Raw genomic sequence first — 17544 nt, 5'->3', positions numbered from 1 at the left:
ATACATTTATAACATTATAAATAATCAAATACATTTATAACATTATAAATAATAAATACATTTATAACATTATAAATAATCAAAAACATTTATAACATTATAAATAATCAAATACATTTATAACATTTATAAATAATCAAATACATCTATAACATTATAAATAATAATATACATTTATAACATTATAAATAATCAAATACATTTATAACATTATAAATAATCAAATACTTTTATAACATTATAAATAATCAAATACATTTATAACATTATAAATAATCAAATACATTTATAACATTATAAATAATCAAATACATTTATAACATTATAAATAATCAAATACATCTATAACATTATAAATAATAATATACATTTATAACATTATAAATAATCAAATACATTTATAACATTATAAATAATCAAATACATTTATAACATTATAAATAATAAATACATTTATAACATTATAAATAATCAAATACATTTATAACATTATAAATAATAAATACATTTATAACATTATAAATAATCAAATACATTTATAACATTATAAATAATCAAATACATTTATAACATTATAAATAATCAAATACATTTATAACATTATAAATAATCAAATACATTTATAACATAAATAATAAATACATTTATAACATTATAAATAATAAATACATTTATAACATTATAAATAATCAAATACTTTTATAACATTATAAATAATCAAATACATTTATAACATTATAAATAATCAAATACATTTATAACATTATAAATAATCAAATACATTTATAACATTATAAATAATCAAATACATCTATAACATTATTAATAATAATATACATTTATAACATTATAAATAATCAAATACATTTATAACATTATAAATAATCAAATACATTTATAACATTATAAATAATAAATACATTTATAACATTATAAATAATCAAATACATTTATAACATTATAAATAATCAAATACATTTATAACATTATAAATAATCAAATACATTTATAACATTATAAATAATAAATACTGTTAGTAATTGTTAAACTGAGATCTGATGCTAAAGTCCTGTAACGTGATTCATCCTGCATTCATCATTTCCTGCTCACACTGATCTGCATGAGCACAATACAAGCTTTCACTGTATGATGCTTCATCCCAGGTTCCTCTGATTCTATTCAATCCAAATCTTATTTTACTCAAGATAAAAAAATATCTTACTGAGTTCATCTTTATCTTCAGGTTCTTCCTTCTTCACAGGCTTCATCTGGAAACCTCCACACTGTTGGTCCTCTGGGGTGAGGTGTTCCTCAGAGGTGAAGTGGTCCACAGGGATCGAGGTTCCTTCACCTGAAATCTCTTTGTTTTGTGAAAAAAAAAAAAAAAAAAAAGTTTGTTATTGTTGGTAGTAACGACCAACTTCTTTATTAAGCACTTAAGTTAGAACTAACAGACACGTACTTCTATACTATCTGTCAAAAAACACGACCTATAAACCTTTGTTCAAACAGGGTTTCAGCAGATTTAATAATAATTATAACAATACAACCCCAAATCAGAATAAGTTGGGACCGTTCTCTATGGGGGACAGGATGTGGGTTAGCTTCGATCTCCTCGATCATGGCAGGGTTCGGCATAGACAGAGAGGAAGCACGATGCAAATTGGACAATTCAACGCTGATGGAACTGATGAAGAGCTGATGAAGGTGATGAAGAGCTTCTGTGGTAGTGTTTGCCTTTATGTAAACAACACATGGTGCATGGACTCTGCACTGTTAATACCTACTGCTCTGCTGACCTGGAATACCTGGTTATAACGTGTAGACCCTTTATAACTAGGTATTATAACCACCAGAGTTTTCCTGCATTGTTACTGCAGCAGTTTATATCCCTAAAGATGCTAATGCTAACGCAGCTTTACAAGACCTTTGTGAACCCAGATGGAGTCTTTATTGTTTACACAAAGCTCCACCCCTCCCCCACCTGGGTCAGTCTGATCACCAGTCTTTGTTCCTGCTCCCCAAGTACACCCCAGTCATCAGACATCTGAGACCCACAATGAGGACAGTTAAGATCTGGATGGAAGGTGCAGACTCATCTCTCCAGGACCTATTCACCTGGCATTACTCTGTAATTATATACTAGTCTATACACGGTACAGTCAGCATGATCTGTTTAATCTTCTTTATCTTCTGTCTCCTCATTTCACTCACCTGCTCACTTCTGCACTAAATATACAAAAATATTACAAGAAATTCAGACACGACCAAATTAGGAGAAATGATTTTGCTCAAGTCTTACTGAGTTCATCTTTATCTTCAGGTTCTTCTTTCTTCACAGGCTTCATCTGGAAACCTCCACACTGTTGGTCCTCTGAGAAGAGCAGTTCCACAGAAGCCACAAGTTCTGCAGGGATTAAAGTGACTTCACCTGAAATTCATCAATATGAGAAGAAGAATCTCAACAACTGGAGGAAACTGAAGGTTGTGGGTTTGGTTTTCTGATCATAAATAAATCCTAGTTAGATTCAAACTTAAATCCAGACACTGTACTGTACCACACTGTCTGGTGGGAAAGTGGCATCATGCTCTATATTTACTTACAGAAGAAATCATCATCATCTTCCTCCTTTTGTATTATTTTCTTCTGAAATTCTTCATGTTGTAGATCCACAGGGGTGACGTCTCCCTTTTCTGCTGACTGCATTATTAAAGATCTAACAGACAGACAGACAGACTATTCAACTAAAAACAAAGTTAAACTATAAACAAATATCAACAATAAACAAAGTTCACCTGTAAACAAAGTTCAACTATAAACAAAGTTCAACTGTAAACAAATATCAACAATAAACAAAGTTCAACTGTAAACAAATATCAACAATAAACAAAGTTCACCTGTAAACAAAGTTCAACTATAAACAAAGTTCACCTGTAAACAAAGTTCACCTGTAAACAAAGTTCAACTATAAACAAAGTTCAACTGTAAACAAAGTGTAACTGTAAACAAAGTTCAACTGTAAACAAAGTTCAACTGTAAACAAGGTTCAACTATAAACAAAGTTCAACTGTAAACAAAGTTCAACTGTAAACAAAGTTCAACTATAAACAAAGTTCAATTGTAAACAAAGTTCAACTATAAACAAAGTTCAACTATAAACAAAGTTCAACTGTAAACAAAGTTCAACTATAAACAAAGTTTAACTATAAACAAAGTTCAACTATAAACAAAGTTCAACTGTAAACAAAGTTCACCTGTAAACAAAGTTCAACTGTAAACAAAGTTCAACTATAAACAAAGTTCAACTGTAAACAAAGTTCAACTATAAACAAAGTTCAACTGTAAACAAAGTTCAACTATAAACAAAGTTTAACTATAAACAAAGTTCAACTATAAACAAAGTTTACCTGTAAACAAAGTTCACCTGTAAACAAAGTTCAACTATAAACAAAGTTCAACTGTAAACAAAGTTCAACTATAAACAAAGTTCAACTGTAAACAAAGTTCAACTGTAAACAAAGTTCAACTATAAACAAAGTTCAACTGTAAACAAAGTTCAACTATAAACAAAGTTCAACTGTAAACAAAGTTCAACTATAAACAAAGTTCAACTGTAAACAAAGTTCAACTATAAACAAAGTTTAACTATAAACAAAGTTCAACTATAAACAAAGTTCAACTGTAAACAAAGTTCAACTATGAACAAAGTTCAACTGTAAACAAAGTTCAACTATAAACAAAGTTCAACTGTAAACAAAGTTCAACTATAAACAAAGTTCAACTGTAAACAAAGTTCAACTATAAACAAAGTTAAACTGTAAACAAAGTTCAACTATAAACAAAGTTCAACTGTAAACAAAGTTCAACTATAAACAAAGTTTAACTATAATTAAAGATCAACTATAAACAAAGTTCACCTGTAAACAAAGTTCACCTGTAAACAAAGTTCAACTATAAACAAAGTTCAACTGTAAACAAAGTTCAACTATAAACAAAGTTAAACTATAAACAAAGTTCAACTGTAAACAAAGTTCAACTATAAACAAAGTTCAACTGTAAACAAAGTTCAACTGTAAACAAAGTTCAACTATAAACAAAGTTCAACTATAAAAAAAGTTCAAAAATATCACGTGTTTATATAAAACTGTGAGATTTAATCATGAAGAAACTCAATCAGTTCCGCTCAATTGATTCATTTTGCTGGATCGGTTCAAATGAATCGGTTCATCAGTACTGAATCATGTGTGATGCTAACAGTTAGCGGAGCAGCTAATAGTTTGTGTGTTTAAATAAAACTGGAGTTAAAACTCCTCAAATCCTCACAGTGATGTTTTATTATGAACTCTAGTTTTATTATTAATTAGAATGTGGTTATAATTAAATATAAGGGTTATAATTAAATACATATTTTACTTACAGATGAGGCTCTACAGCAGAGCGGTAGAGAGAACAGAGTGGCGACACTCCCATAGGGAACCGTTGGAAAGGGGGCGGGACATTTTTTCTGCCCAGCTTCCGGGTTGTGGAGCTCTGTATAGTTCCAAACAACCCATAGAGCCCCATTCATTTCCACTACTTATCAAACATTTTTAGCTGTATGTTGCTTTGTTTTAAAAAAATTATGAATTTAATGTCATTAATATACTTAATACTGTTATTGTTTAGCATTTGCTCAGCACTAAATGTTACATGTTTATCTTAATTAATAGGTATAACCCAATTTAGCTTAGTCAGTTAAGCTTAATTAATGACACACGAGTCTTTTCACCTAAAATGAGTTGATTAATCAAGATTCTTGTTACAGAAATGATCATAAAACATTAGAACCACAATAAATCATTATACTTTTACTTTCATACTTAAGTACATTTGAAGGTAAATTTAGTTTAGTACTTTAGTGGAGGTAAAGAGTATTTTTACTTTTACTACTACTTTTACTGGAGTAATATGTTACCTTGGATATCTCTACTTTAACTCAACTACATGGTTTGTCTACCTTGTCCACCACTTACATTAGACAAAATGAACTAGTGCATATTCATAATGAATTCATTAATGTATTACATGTAGGAATCAATTATTAATCACTCATGAAATAAGAGATGAATGAATGCTTTTTCATGTACCTGCACTATAATGTTTTTGGTACGGTAATGTGTTTATCAATCTGTTCATTCAGTGCAGGTAAACCTTATGAATCCAGCACATGACTTAGTGTTTAGCAAAAATGATTATTATTATGAATCCTCAGGAAAGTGAAGGGAGATTAGTTTATGCAAAAATCAAAACATAAAAAACTTTAATGTCTATACTGTATATTGTCTCTACTACTTAAGGATATCGCATTATGTAATGTATGCTAATATAATGTACTGTGTGTTAACAAGAACGACCTATTAACAAGTCATTATAAACATCAATCTTCCACTTTATATACCAAATTGACATTAAAGCAGATGCAGTAAATGTAAACGCAGTTGAAAATACCCAGAAATTGTACAAATGTTTATTATTTGCCGTTTAATATTTCATTTACTGCTGCCGGTCCCATTTGAGAACATGACAGCGCCGGGTTTGTTTGGAACTATTGAGGGTTACATGAACCACGTGACCGCGTAGCGGCGAGATCAAGGAGTGTCGCAACTCTCTCTATCTACGGCTCTGCTCTACAGTACAAACACAGCAGCTTCTTGTTCTTCTTATGATGTTTAATGGCGGTTGGCAGAACAACTTAAGACGCACCAGCGCCACCAACTGGACTGGAGTTGAAAAGCAGCTTAGCAGTAAAACATCTCCATTAGCACATCTGTATTAGTGGTGTGCGATACTGCAAAATTTGTTATCGATCCGATACCGATACTTTGTACTTACAGGGGTTGGACAAAATAACTGAAACACCTGGTTTTAGACCACAATAATTTATTAGTATGGTGTAGGGCCTCCTTTTGCGGCCAATACAGCGTCAATTCGTCTTGGAAATGACATATACAAGTCCTGCACAGTGGTCAGAGGGATTTTAAGCCATTCTTCTTGCAGGATAGTGGCCAGGTCACTACGTGATGCTGGTGGAGGAAAACGTTTCCTGACTCGCTTCTCCAAAACACCCCAAAGTGGCTCAATAATATTTAGATCTGGTGACTGTGCAGGCCATGGGAGATGTTCAACTTCACTTTCATGTTCATCAAACCAATCTTTCACCAGTCTTGCTGTGTGTATTGGTGCATTGTCATCCTGATACACGGCACCGCCATTGGATGCACATGGTCCTCCAGAATGGTTCGGTAGTCCTTGGCAGTGACGCGCCCATCTAGCACAAGTATTGGGCCAAGGGAATGCCATGATATGGCAGCCCAAACCATCACTGATCCACCCCCATGCTTCACTCTGGGCATGCAACAGTCTGGGTGGTACGCTTCTTTGGGGCTTCTCCACACCGTAACTCTCCCGGATGTGGGGAAAACAGTAAAGGTGGACTCATCAGAGAACAATACATGTTTCACATTGTCCACAGCCCAAGATTTGCGCTCCTTGCACCATTGAAACCGACGTTTGGCATTGGCACGAGTGACCAAAGGTTTGGCTATAGCAGCCCGGCCGTGTATATTGACCCTGTGGAGCTCCCGACGGACAGTTCTGGTGGAAACAGGAGAGTTGAGGTGCACATTTAATTCTGCCGTGATTTGGGCAGCCGTGGTTTTATGTTTTTTGGATACAATCCGGGTTAGCACCCGAACATCCCTTTCAGACAGCTTCCTCTTGCGTCCACAGTTAATCCTGTTGGATGTGGTTTGTCCTTCTTGGTGGTATGCTGACATTACCCTGGATACCGTGGCTCTTGATACATCACAAAGACTTGCTGTCTTGGTCACAGATGCGCCAGCAAGACGTGCACCAACAATTTGTCATCTTTTGAACTCTGGTATGTCACCCATAATGTTGTGTGCATTGCAATATTTTGAGCAAAACTGTGCTCTTACCCTGCTAATTGAACCTTCACACTCTGCTCTTACTGGTGCAATGTGCAATTAATGAAGATTGGCCACCAGACTGGTCCAATTTAGCCATGAAACCTCCCACACTAAAATGACAGGTGTTTCAGTTATTTTGTCCAACCCCTGTACTTTCATGTAGGGAAGAGCAGTGTATCATGATGTATGAGGTGAATGTATCATCAATATGCTTTGACTAATAAATGATTTTGTATTTATTAGTTCATCATGTGAATGTGAAAACCCACTACAGTTTGTAGGCGAATATAAAGTAATTTTATTAATGTAATAAACTAATGAAGTCTGGGGTTTTTGTTGAGAAACAATTATATAATAAGAAACATAATTCCCCCTCTCATTGTACACTCTGGCTTTTTGTAAAATAAAGTACAGAAAAAGAGTCTCACGCATATACATAGCGGCTTCCTGATTCCCACAAGTCAGATAAAATCTCCCAAAATCTAGAACGAGCGGCCAAGAGTGACACACACACACACACACACACACACACACACACGCGCACGAAGGCGACACAGACTTTATTAATACGATCGCGTATTAAATCCGTTATCTGATATACAATCTAGCGCACTGTGTAGGAAACATAAATCAATTGTCTAATATACTGTCTAGTGCACTAAGTAGGAAACATAAATCTATGATCAAATATACAATCTAGTGCACTATGTAGGGTACATAATTATGTAATACACTATCTAGTGCACTATGTAAGGAACACAAATCATCATCTAGTTATACTTTCTAGTGCACTGTGTAGGGAAAATTTAAAAATTGTCTAATTCACTATCTAGTGCACTACATAGGGAACATAAATTCATATCTAAGATGCTATCTAGTGCACTATGTAAGGAACATAAATTCGTTATCTGATATTCAGTTTAGTGCACTATGTAGGGAACCTAAATCCGTTAACTAATACGCTACCTAAAGCATTATGTAAGAAACATAAGTCTATTATCTAGTACACTAAGTAAAAAACATAAATTCTTTTATTAATATACAATCTAGTTCACTATGTAGGGAACATAAATCTATTATCTTGCACACTAGCTGGTGCACTATGTAGTACACATTAATGTGTTTGTGACTTGAACAGTTAGTTTAGTAGCTCAGTAAGCAGCTCCTAAAAGTTCTGTTATCACTCATATCCTTTGCTGTGTGCGAGAGGGTTTTAGCTTTTTTTTTTTAGCTCCCTGAAATGAGTTTTTGCAACTTGGGATGTCTGACATGTTAGTTTCCATCTATCCATCCAGCTTAAGTACCATAAACACTACATAAAAAACATGTGGAGTTAATGGTGTAATTATTAACCTTCGTGCTCAATTCTTCATTACAAAACATTTGTTTTGTGGTTCCATGGTGTAATGGTAAGAACTATGGACTCTGAATCCAGCGATCGGAGTTCAAATCTCAGTGGAAGCTTATTGCTTTAATTTGGGGACCCGGTGTGAGGTCCAAGATTGAGAAACATTAGCAGTTTCAGGATGGTAGCATTCAGCGCATGTGCAGTACAACAGAGCGCTTGTGGGGTGTAGACCACGATTACTTGTGCTAGTTGTGTCAACCAAGCAGATCACCATTCAGGAAGGTATATCAGTGCCAAAATACGAGCCAGTTTGTTCAGTAAAACTTTATAAGCCAACAGCAGCGAATAAACTTAAGAGTCACCTTAGATTACATGTTAACTTCCATCTATCCATCCAGCTTAAATACCATAAACACTACGTACAAAACATGTGGAGCTATTCTTACTACAGTAAAACACACTGAACTGACTTTTAAAGTGAAGTTCAAAATGTTGTACAGAGATCGTTCCCATCTAGTGGTGCTAGATAAATTACAGCTTGTTGCTTGGGTACAGATTTGTAACATTATTATTAAACTGTTGTTGTTGTGTTTGTTGTTATTTTTTAACTGTTCATGTTTTTAAATGTAAAACCATAAACAGCACCGTCTATAAATAAATGAATCACCTTGTGCTTCCCATTGAGATTTTTGTTTACGTGAACAATGTCTGAAATTTGACGAGCTTGATTAGTTTGTAATATCCCAGCTAGCCTTGTAATTGTGGCCCACTTCCGGCGCAACTCCTGCCAGCCGAGCCTGCCGCATCTGGTTCAGTGCGGGCAGCCCGTGTCGGCTCTGACTCTTTTTGAATGACTGCCCAGAATCGGGCCAAATACGCTGGCCCAAATCCGGATGCCAGATCTCCGCCGACTCTCCCATAACTGGACCAGAATAGCCCCCAAACCACTGCGATACTATTTATTTCCCATTTTCTTCTCCTTTCACATCCTTATAGATAAAATAGTAGATTTATACTACAGATTGTGCAGCAGAAAGTATTTTATTAAGATAATTGCAGCAAGTAGTATAATAATAATAATCAGAATATTATAAAAGTGAACCAAAATGACAACTATATGAATATTATATATAGAAAATAACATATACACTGCCCGGCCAAAAAAAAGGTCACACACTCTAATATTTGGTTGGACCGCCTGTAGCTTTGATTACGGCACACATTCGCTGTGGCATCGTTTCCACAAGCTTCTGCAATGTCACAACATTTATTTCTGTCCAGAGTTGCATTAATTTTTCCCCAAGATCTTGTATTGATGACAAGATTCAAGATTTTCCTCGAAGATGATGTTTCCCCACTGTCCTTCCACTTTTTAATAATGCGTTGGACAGTTCTTAACCCGATTTTAGTAGTTTCAGCTTCCAATGGGAGGCTCTTACGTATTTGCTTAGTTAAATCCAGGTGGTGACCTTTTTTTGCCAGGCAGTGTAATTGCATACAAGAATAATAATTATAAAAGTGAACAATATTGTAAATATAAATACTATACTACGCATACACAATACTACTAAACATACTACTACTACTACATCTACTAATACATCCTATATACATACCATAAATATTTATCACACACATATATCACATATACATATATGGCAAATATTAATACTATCCTATACATACATTGACTGCTTTGCTGCAGAATGAATTCTGTCTCACTGCACCTGCAGAAGTATAGGGGTTCGGATAGGGATTAACAGACTGAAAGCCTATTATTAAGTTTTAGTAAATCTGCTAGTTTATTGCAGTAAATAACCTGAAATAGAAAATCTGTGCAATTTAGGTTCTGTATTTTTTGTTTATACATTTAGCTATTTAGAGACAGGACATTCTGTTTATGTTGTTCTGTACATCTAATAACCCCATCTACCATATGGAAGTCTACCATTTATTTTAGCTCAGTGTCTGTGTAATTCACATTCATGTCTGAGTTTATTAACATGGTGCATAGTGCTGATCTTTTACAGGCCAATGAATTAGCAAAGTTCTACTTGCTGTCCATGTTTACTGCAATGTCAGAGAGAAAACTCAAGTATAACAAGTACACTAACAAGTATTTTAGTAAAACAAGTATTTTTAGTAGTGAGAAAGAAGAAGTTTCCCATAATAAAAATAATATAAAGAAGTACAGACAGACTTCAGTTAAGTTAACTGTCATCTACAATTAACTTTTAAAATAACTTTCTATAAAAAGAAGTTTTTTGTTCGTTATTCAGTCACACAAAGAGAACAGTTGCAAAAGTCACTGAAAAGACTGCCACGGTCTTTTACGGATGTAACTAAATACAATACCAAATAATACACCAATCAGCCACAACATTAAAACCACCTCCTTGTATGTATACTCTTATTCTATCAGCTCCACTAACCATATAGAAGCAATTTGTAGCTCTACAGTTCCACTGTCGTCCATCAGTTCCTCTGCATACTTTGTTAGCCCCCTTTTATCTTATTCTTCAATGGTCAGGACCTCCACAGGACCACCTCAGAGCAAGTATTATGGGTGGTGGATCATTCTCAGCACTGCAGTGACACGGACGTGGTGGTGGTGTGTTAGTGTGTATTGTGCTGGTTTAAAAGGATCACACACAGCAGTGCTGCTGGACTTTTTAAACAATGAGTCCACTTACTGTCCACTCTATAATTGTACACACCTGCTTTGTTGGTCCACCTTGTGGATGTACAGTCAGAGATGGTAGTTCGTCTGTTGCTTAATATTGTATTATTATTATTATTATTGTTGTTGTTGTTTTGATTATTATTGTTATTATTATTATTGTTATTATTGTTGTTGTTGTTGTTATTATTATTCTTGTTGCTTATTGTAGCTTTTACGTTATCCACAGTATTCAATGAGCTTCAATTATTTTAGCAGCTGTTGTCTAATGCTAGAAACTGTTAGCCTTTTAGCTAACGTTACCTGAAATGTTTCAGTTCAGACTACCAGTTAACCTGAAACTCACTAGATAACATTACCTAACAGTTTCCATTTCCAAATTGCTCTCTATCTTAATCCAAAACTCATTAATAGACTTTCTGCTTACTTTTCGCTAAGTAAAAAATTGTTAAGATTAAACGTTTATTTACCTCACACGAACGAATGAGTCCTCTTTTTCAACGGCTCGCGTCGCACTGTTGCTATGGTGATGCTGTTCTGCCGGCGCTGAATCAGAGACTGGACGCTGGGCCACAGCCGGACAACCAGCGTCGGCGCGCACGCGTTTCTACGAGCACGCGTTTCTACGAGCACCAGACAAACCCAGCTGTTGTAACAACTGGGCCGGATCTGGCTACATTGATTCTGGCCGATTCTGACACTCGGCCGACTGTGCCGATAGAAAAGTGGGAACTGGGCCAGATGATTGTGCTAGCTGGGTTATTACTCATTACTTATTACTCATTACTCATTACTTAACTAAAATTGTAATGGGATTACTTTACTCATTACATCCTGGAAAATATAATCTCGTTCCTCATTACTTTACTTTCACATTACATTCTAAACCCAAACAAATACTGTATACTGGAATCACATCTACAAACAAATTCCATTTATTTACTTTATTTATTTAGTTTCAGAAAAATCCTCTCTTGTGCAGAGATGTGCCTGTGTTTGTTTCTGCTTTAAAACACAAACGCCATGAACCAATCAGATTTAACATCATTAAACAAGTTTATTCCTTAATTATTTGTCCTTATACTAGAAGAGCGACTCGGTTCCTTTAGTTCATTTCAAAGAATCGTTCAATAGAATCGGTTCGTTCCCCCAACACTGTAGCTGAGAGATACAGGGCTAATGGAGATGTTTTACTGCTAAGCTGCTGTTCAACTCCAGTCCAGTTGGTGACGCTGGTGCGTCTTAAGTTGTTCTGCCAACCGCCATTAAACATCATAAGAAGAACAAGAAGCTGCTGTGTTTGTACTGTAGAGCCTCATCTGTAAGTAAAATATGTATTTAATTATAACCCTTATATTTCATTATAACCACATTCTAATTAATAATAAAACTAGAGTTTATAATAAAACATCACTGTGAGGATTTGAGGAGCTTTAACTCCAGTTTTATTTAAACACACAAACTATTAGCTGCTCCGCTAACTGTTAGCATCACACATGATTCAGTACTGATGAACCGATTCATTGAACCGATGAATCAGTCGATTGTAACGGATTCAGAGTTTATTCATTATTAAATCTAACATTTTGATATAAACGCGTGACATTTTCAGCTTTGTTTACAGTTTTTAATGTTTGATAGAAACAGCGAGTTCTTGTAGCTTTGTTTACAGCTTGTTTTACAGGTTTATAGTAAAAGTTAACAGTATTAGTACAGCACTGTTATTGGGAGTGGATGAGAAACTAGATGTAAAGAACATCAGACTTAATCATTTCACTTTGGGCCACAAAACCACTTCCACCAAACTCAAAGGGTTGTTTCCCAGACAGGGATTAAGGCTTATAGTCCAGGACTACATTTAGCTTTAAATAGAGAATCTCCATTCAAAATGCTGTGTAGTCTAGGACTAGGCTTAATCCCTGTGTGTGAAACCAACCCAAAAAGTTCTATTAGAAGTCTTTTCTGTCTGATGCTGCTCAGTCCCACAATAGTTTCAACATTTTTACTCTGTTTACAGCCTCACAGCATTAAAAATAAACAGTTAAAACAGTGTAAAAGAATTTTCCTGGATTTCTCTTTAATAGGGAATAAAGTACATTTGTCTATCTGTCCGTCTGCCTGTCAGATCTTTTAATAATGCAGTCAGCAGAAGAGGGACACGTCACCCCCATAGATCTACAAAATGAAGGATTCCAAGAGAAACTAATAAAAAAGGAGGAGGAAGAAGATGGAAGTTACTTCTGTAAGTAAATGTGGAGCAATTTGCCATGTTAGTACAGTACAGTTTGGTTAGTATAGTAGAAATAATAAGAAAATGTGGATAGTGGGATTAGAACCTGTACTGTACCGTACTGTCCTGTGGAGAAGTGCTGATACTTCCAGTCTGGATTAAATCTAAGTAGTATTTATTTGTGGTAACTAAACCCACAACCTTCAGTTTCCTCCAGTTGTTGAGTTTCTTCTTCACATATTGATGAATTTCAGGTGAAGGATCTTTAATCCCTGTGGAACACGTCACCTCTGAGGAACACCTCACCCCAGAGGACCAACAGTGTGGAGGTTTCCAGATGAAGCCTGTGAAGAAGGAAGAACCTGAAGATGAAGATGAACTCAGTAAGATATTTTTTATCTTGGTAAAATGATTATTTATGATGTTATAAATGTATTGATTATTTTCTGCTTCAGAACTGAACAAGGATTTCTGCTGCTCCTCGTGTCCACGTTTCTCTACAACCCAAAATCAGCTCCACAATCACATCAAGAGCTGCAACCATGATAAATATGAGACTCTGGTGAAGATTAAGACTGAACATGAGGATCTGATGCCCACCAGAAGCTCCAGTAATCAGCAAACGTCCTCTGGTACTGTCAGCATTAACACCTCTCTCAGTCCCACACAGGAAGAAGGAAACGTCTGCTCACAGTGTGGGAAGAGCTTCAGTACCCGGGGTGCTCTCAAAATACACCAGCGCATTCACACTAGAGAGAAACCATATCAGTGCTCACAGTGTGGGAAGAGTTTTATTACACAGAGTAATCTCAAAAAACACCAGCGCATTCACACTGGAGAGAAACCGTATCAGTGCTCACAGTGTGGAAAGAGTTTTAATGGACAGAGCCATCTCAAAATACACCAGCGCATTCACACTGGAGAGAAACCATATCAGTGCTCACAGTGTGGAAAGAGTTTTAATGGACAGAGTGCTCTGAAAAGACACCAGCACATTCACACTGGAGAGAAACCGTATCAGTGCTCACAGTGTGGAAAGAGTTTTAATAGACAGAGTGCTCTCAAAACACACAAGCGCATTCACACTGGAGAGAAACCGTATCAGTGCTCACAGTGTGGAAAGAGTTTTAATGGACAGAGTGATCTCAAAATACACCAGCGCATTCACACTGGGGAGAAACCGTATCAGTGCTCACAGTGTGGAAAGAGTTTTAATGTACAGACTAATCTTAAAAAACACCAGCGCATTCACACTGAAGAGAAACCGTATCAGTGCTCACAGTGTGGAAAGAGTTTTAATCAACAGAGTGCTCTCAAAATACACCAGCGCATTCACAGTGGAGAGAAACCGTATCAGTGCTCACAGTGTGGAAAGAGTTTTAATGGACAGAGTAATCTCAAAAAACACCAGCGCATTCACACTGGAGAGAAACCATATCAGTGCTCACAGTGTGGGAAGAGTTTTAATGGACAGAGTAATCTCAAAATACACCAGCGCATTCACACTGGAGAGAAACCGTATCAGTGCTCACAGTGTGGAAAGAGTTTTAATAGACAGAGTCATCTCAAAATACACCAGCGCATTCACATTGGAGAGAAACCATATCAGTGCTCACAGTGTGGAAAGAGTTTTAATGGACAGAGTGATCTGAAAATACACCAGCGCATTCACACTGGAGAGAAACCATATCACTGCTCACAGTGTGGAAAGAGTTTTAATATTTAGAGTAATCTCAAAAAACACCAGCGCATTCACATTTTACAGAAATGATGCTCACAGTGTTGGGGAGAAATGGTTAGCAATGAATTAATTATACTGTGTAATTAATAGGTCATTAATTACACAGTAAACATTAATAAGTAAATAGTAATAATAAAAGAATAAATCTTTAGGTTAAACTATTACTGGAAAATAATGTGATTATCTATAGTGGAGTGAATGGTGGGTAGAACCAGGAGGTTTAGAGCCTGATGTAAGTGAATGTTATCAGTTAATAGTGGAAGTGAATTGAAAATAAAAGGTATTGGATCGGCTAGCATATATTGGTCTTAGTGCTACTATGCTTGATTGGTTTTCTTCATACATTTCTAGACGTGTACAGTATGTTCACAGTAACTCCTGTTACTAGTGATGTCCCTAAGGGCTCTGTCCTGGGGCCTCTACTATTTATCATTTACCTGCTTCCCATTGGACGTATCTTTAGGAAATACAACATTCAATTTTATTGTTATGCGGACGACACCGAGCTATACCTGTCCACTGTGCCCACTGCTACTCTTCCTCCTCCATCTCTCTCTGATTGTCTAATAGAATTAAGAACATGGTTCTCTTACAATTTTCTCAAATTAAATGCTGATAAAACTGAAATTCTTCTTATAGGTAGAAAATCTCCTCTCTCTAAAAACAAATTCTCAGTGATGATGAAGAACTCAGTCGTCTCTCCTTCCACTCACAATCTTTCATTTCATGCACATATTAACAATTTCACACGATCTGCTTATTTCCATTTACGTAACATAAATCGTCTACATCCATTCTTTTCTCCTAGAAGTGCTGATGTTCTTGTTCATGCCCTGGTCACATCTCGAATTGATTATTGTAACTTTTTAGTGTACCTCATATGGGAGCTAGAGCTTTTAGCTACTCTGCCCCACATCTCTGGAACTCTCTCCCTCCTGACTTTCGCACCATTGATTCAATCCCTAGTTTCAAAACATATTAAAACTTATTCCTTTAAACTCGCCTACCCTTAATCTGTGTCATTAATTATGTACTGATGTTTTGTATTGTTAGGTGTCCTTGAGTGTTTTGAAAGGCGCTTGTGAATTATAACGAGGTCTGTGGTAGCTGGTGAACGTGCCCCGGGTTCCCAGCGAAGCAGACATTACAGAGCTCAGAAAACAAAGGCCTCTTATACCAGGCCTCCTAATTAGTGCTGATCACCCGCAGCTGTGGGGCTGACTACTTAAGCCAGCTCCACACAGCAGCGGGTGTCGCACCTTTGTTTGTTTTCCGGTCCGTGGTGGCAGCTCGTCCACACGTTCGTAGCCTTAGCTGGTAGCCCTGGTGGCGTATGCCATTCGGGCAAGTAAAACCGCAAGGTTTGAGGTAACTGGTATGTTCTGTTGGTCTCGTAGATATAGTGTGGTGCGACGCGGTGCAGTCCTCGAACTGCAGTTCATTTTGCGCTAGCATTTAGCGTTAGCGGTTTCACTCAGCGCTGTGTTAAAGCGCTGAAGGTATTCTGGCACCAGTGCCTTCAGTTATTCTGAATATTGGATTCTCCAACCGCTGGGTGGCGACTCCGCTGAGCAAGCGGTTGTCGTGCCAAAGACCCCGGTTCGAATCCGCAGTCTAGGCCTGCCTAACTTTGTTTATTTGTTTCTTTCTGGTTTCAGATTGGTGTGTCAGCTCCGCGATCCAGAGCGCGCCGACCGGTCACTGCGATAGTTAGTCGCGGTGTTGGGTCTAGCGCTCCTCGGAGTTCCCCTCCTCTCCCTTCGCTCCTAAGCGTATTAGAGGTTCTCGCGCTCCCGTTTCCCAGCACCACTACAGTGCGGTGGTAACGCTCCCGGCTGCCACGCGGCTGACCGGGGTTCGCGTCCCGCTTCCTTCTGTTTTGGTTTCACTTTGTTTATTTTTCATTTAGTTGCGTCAGCAGCTCCGTCGGAGTTTCCGATCGGGTTTTTTGTGTTCTGTTTTTCGTTTGCTGTTTATCTTTCTGTTGTCCTTTATAATTAAATAAAATATTATTATTTTTATTTACTTCTGCATTTGCGTCCTTTCTTCCCACGTGACAGAAAGGTGCGACCAACCATGGACGCAGCAGAAACGCCACCCCCTATCGACGTATTACGCCACCAGGGTGTGGCGTTAGGCAGGCACGAGGTGGCCATTAGCCAATTGGCGCAGCAGGTAGCTGCGCTTAGCCAGCAGTCTCCAGCTTTAGGAGCCGGCCCACACCCCCCACCCCATTCGGGAGGATGTGGAAGCCGCGACACCCCCATTCCTCCTCCTGAAAGATATTCGGGAGAGGCCAAGAGGTGCCGTGGCTTCCTCCTCCAGTGCGCGCTAGCCTTCGAGTTGCAGCCCTCCCGCTACCCCACAGAGCGGTCGAGGGTTGCCTATATCGTTTCTCTCTTGACTGGCCGAGCCTTGGAATGGGCTACCGCCCTCTGGGAGCAGAACGCTCCGGAATGCTCATCCGAAAGCGCCTTTAAGGAGGCCTTAAAGGAGACCTTCTTCCACCCCTCGGGGGGTCGCGAGGCAGGCCCACGCTTACTTGAGCTAACCCAAGGTAATCGGCCAGTCGTAGA

General features: G+C 37.1%; 1 long non-coding RNA gene and 1 pseudogene across 1 annotated transcript; one reads left to right on the top strand and one right to left on the bottom strand.

Moving 5' to 3' along the window:
- Positions 1-14977, top strand: part of LOC134326942 (zinc finger protein 850-like) — a 72586-nt pseudogene extending 57609 nt beyond the window's left edge.
- Positions 2356-4462, bottom strand: LOC134326951 (uncharacterized). Its single transcript, XR_010014654.1, has 3 exons — positions 4419-4462; positions 2605-2717; positions 2356-2431 (listed from the first exon to the last, which is right to left on the bottom strand). It is a non-coding gene; the product is annotated as an uncharacterized LOC134326951 (long non-coding RNA).
- Positions 14978-17544: the final 2567 nt, after the last annotated feature.

The sequence above is a fragment of the Trichomycterus rosablanca genome, chromosome 14 (assembly GCF_030014385.1).
Source record: "Trichomycterus rosablanca isolate fTriRos1 chromosome 14, fTriRos1.hap1, whole genome shotgun sequence".
NCBI classification, from domain to species: Eukaryota; Metazoa; Chordata; class Actinopteri; order Siluriformes; family Trichomycteridae; genus Trichomycterus; species Trichomycterus rosablanca.
The sequence above is the reverse complement of the archived record's forward strand: the minus strand, read 5'-3'. Positions and strand labels throughout refer to the sequence as shown.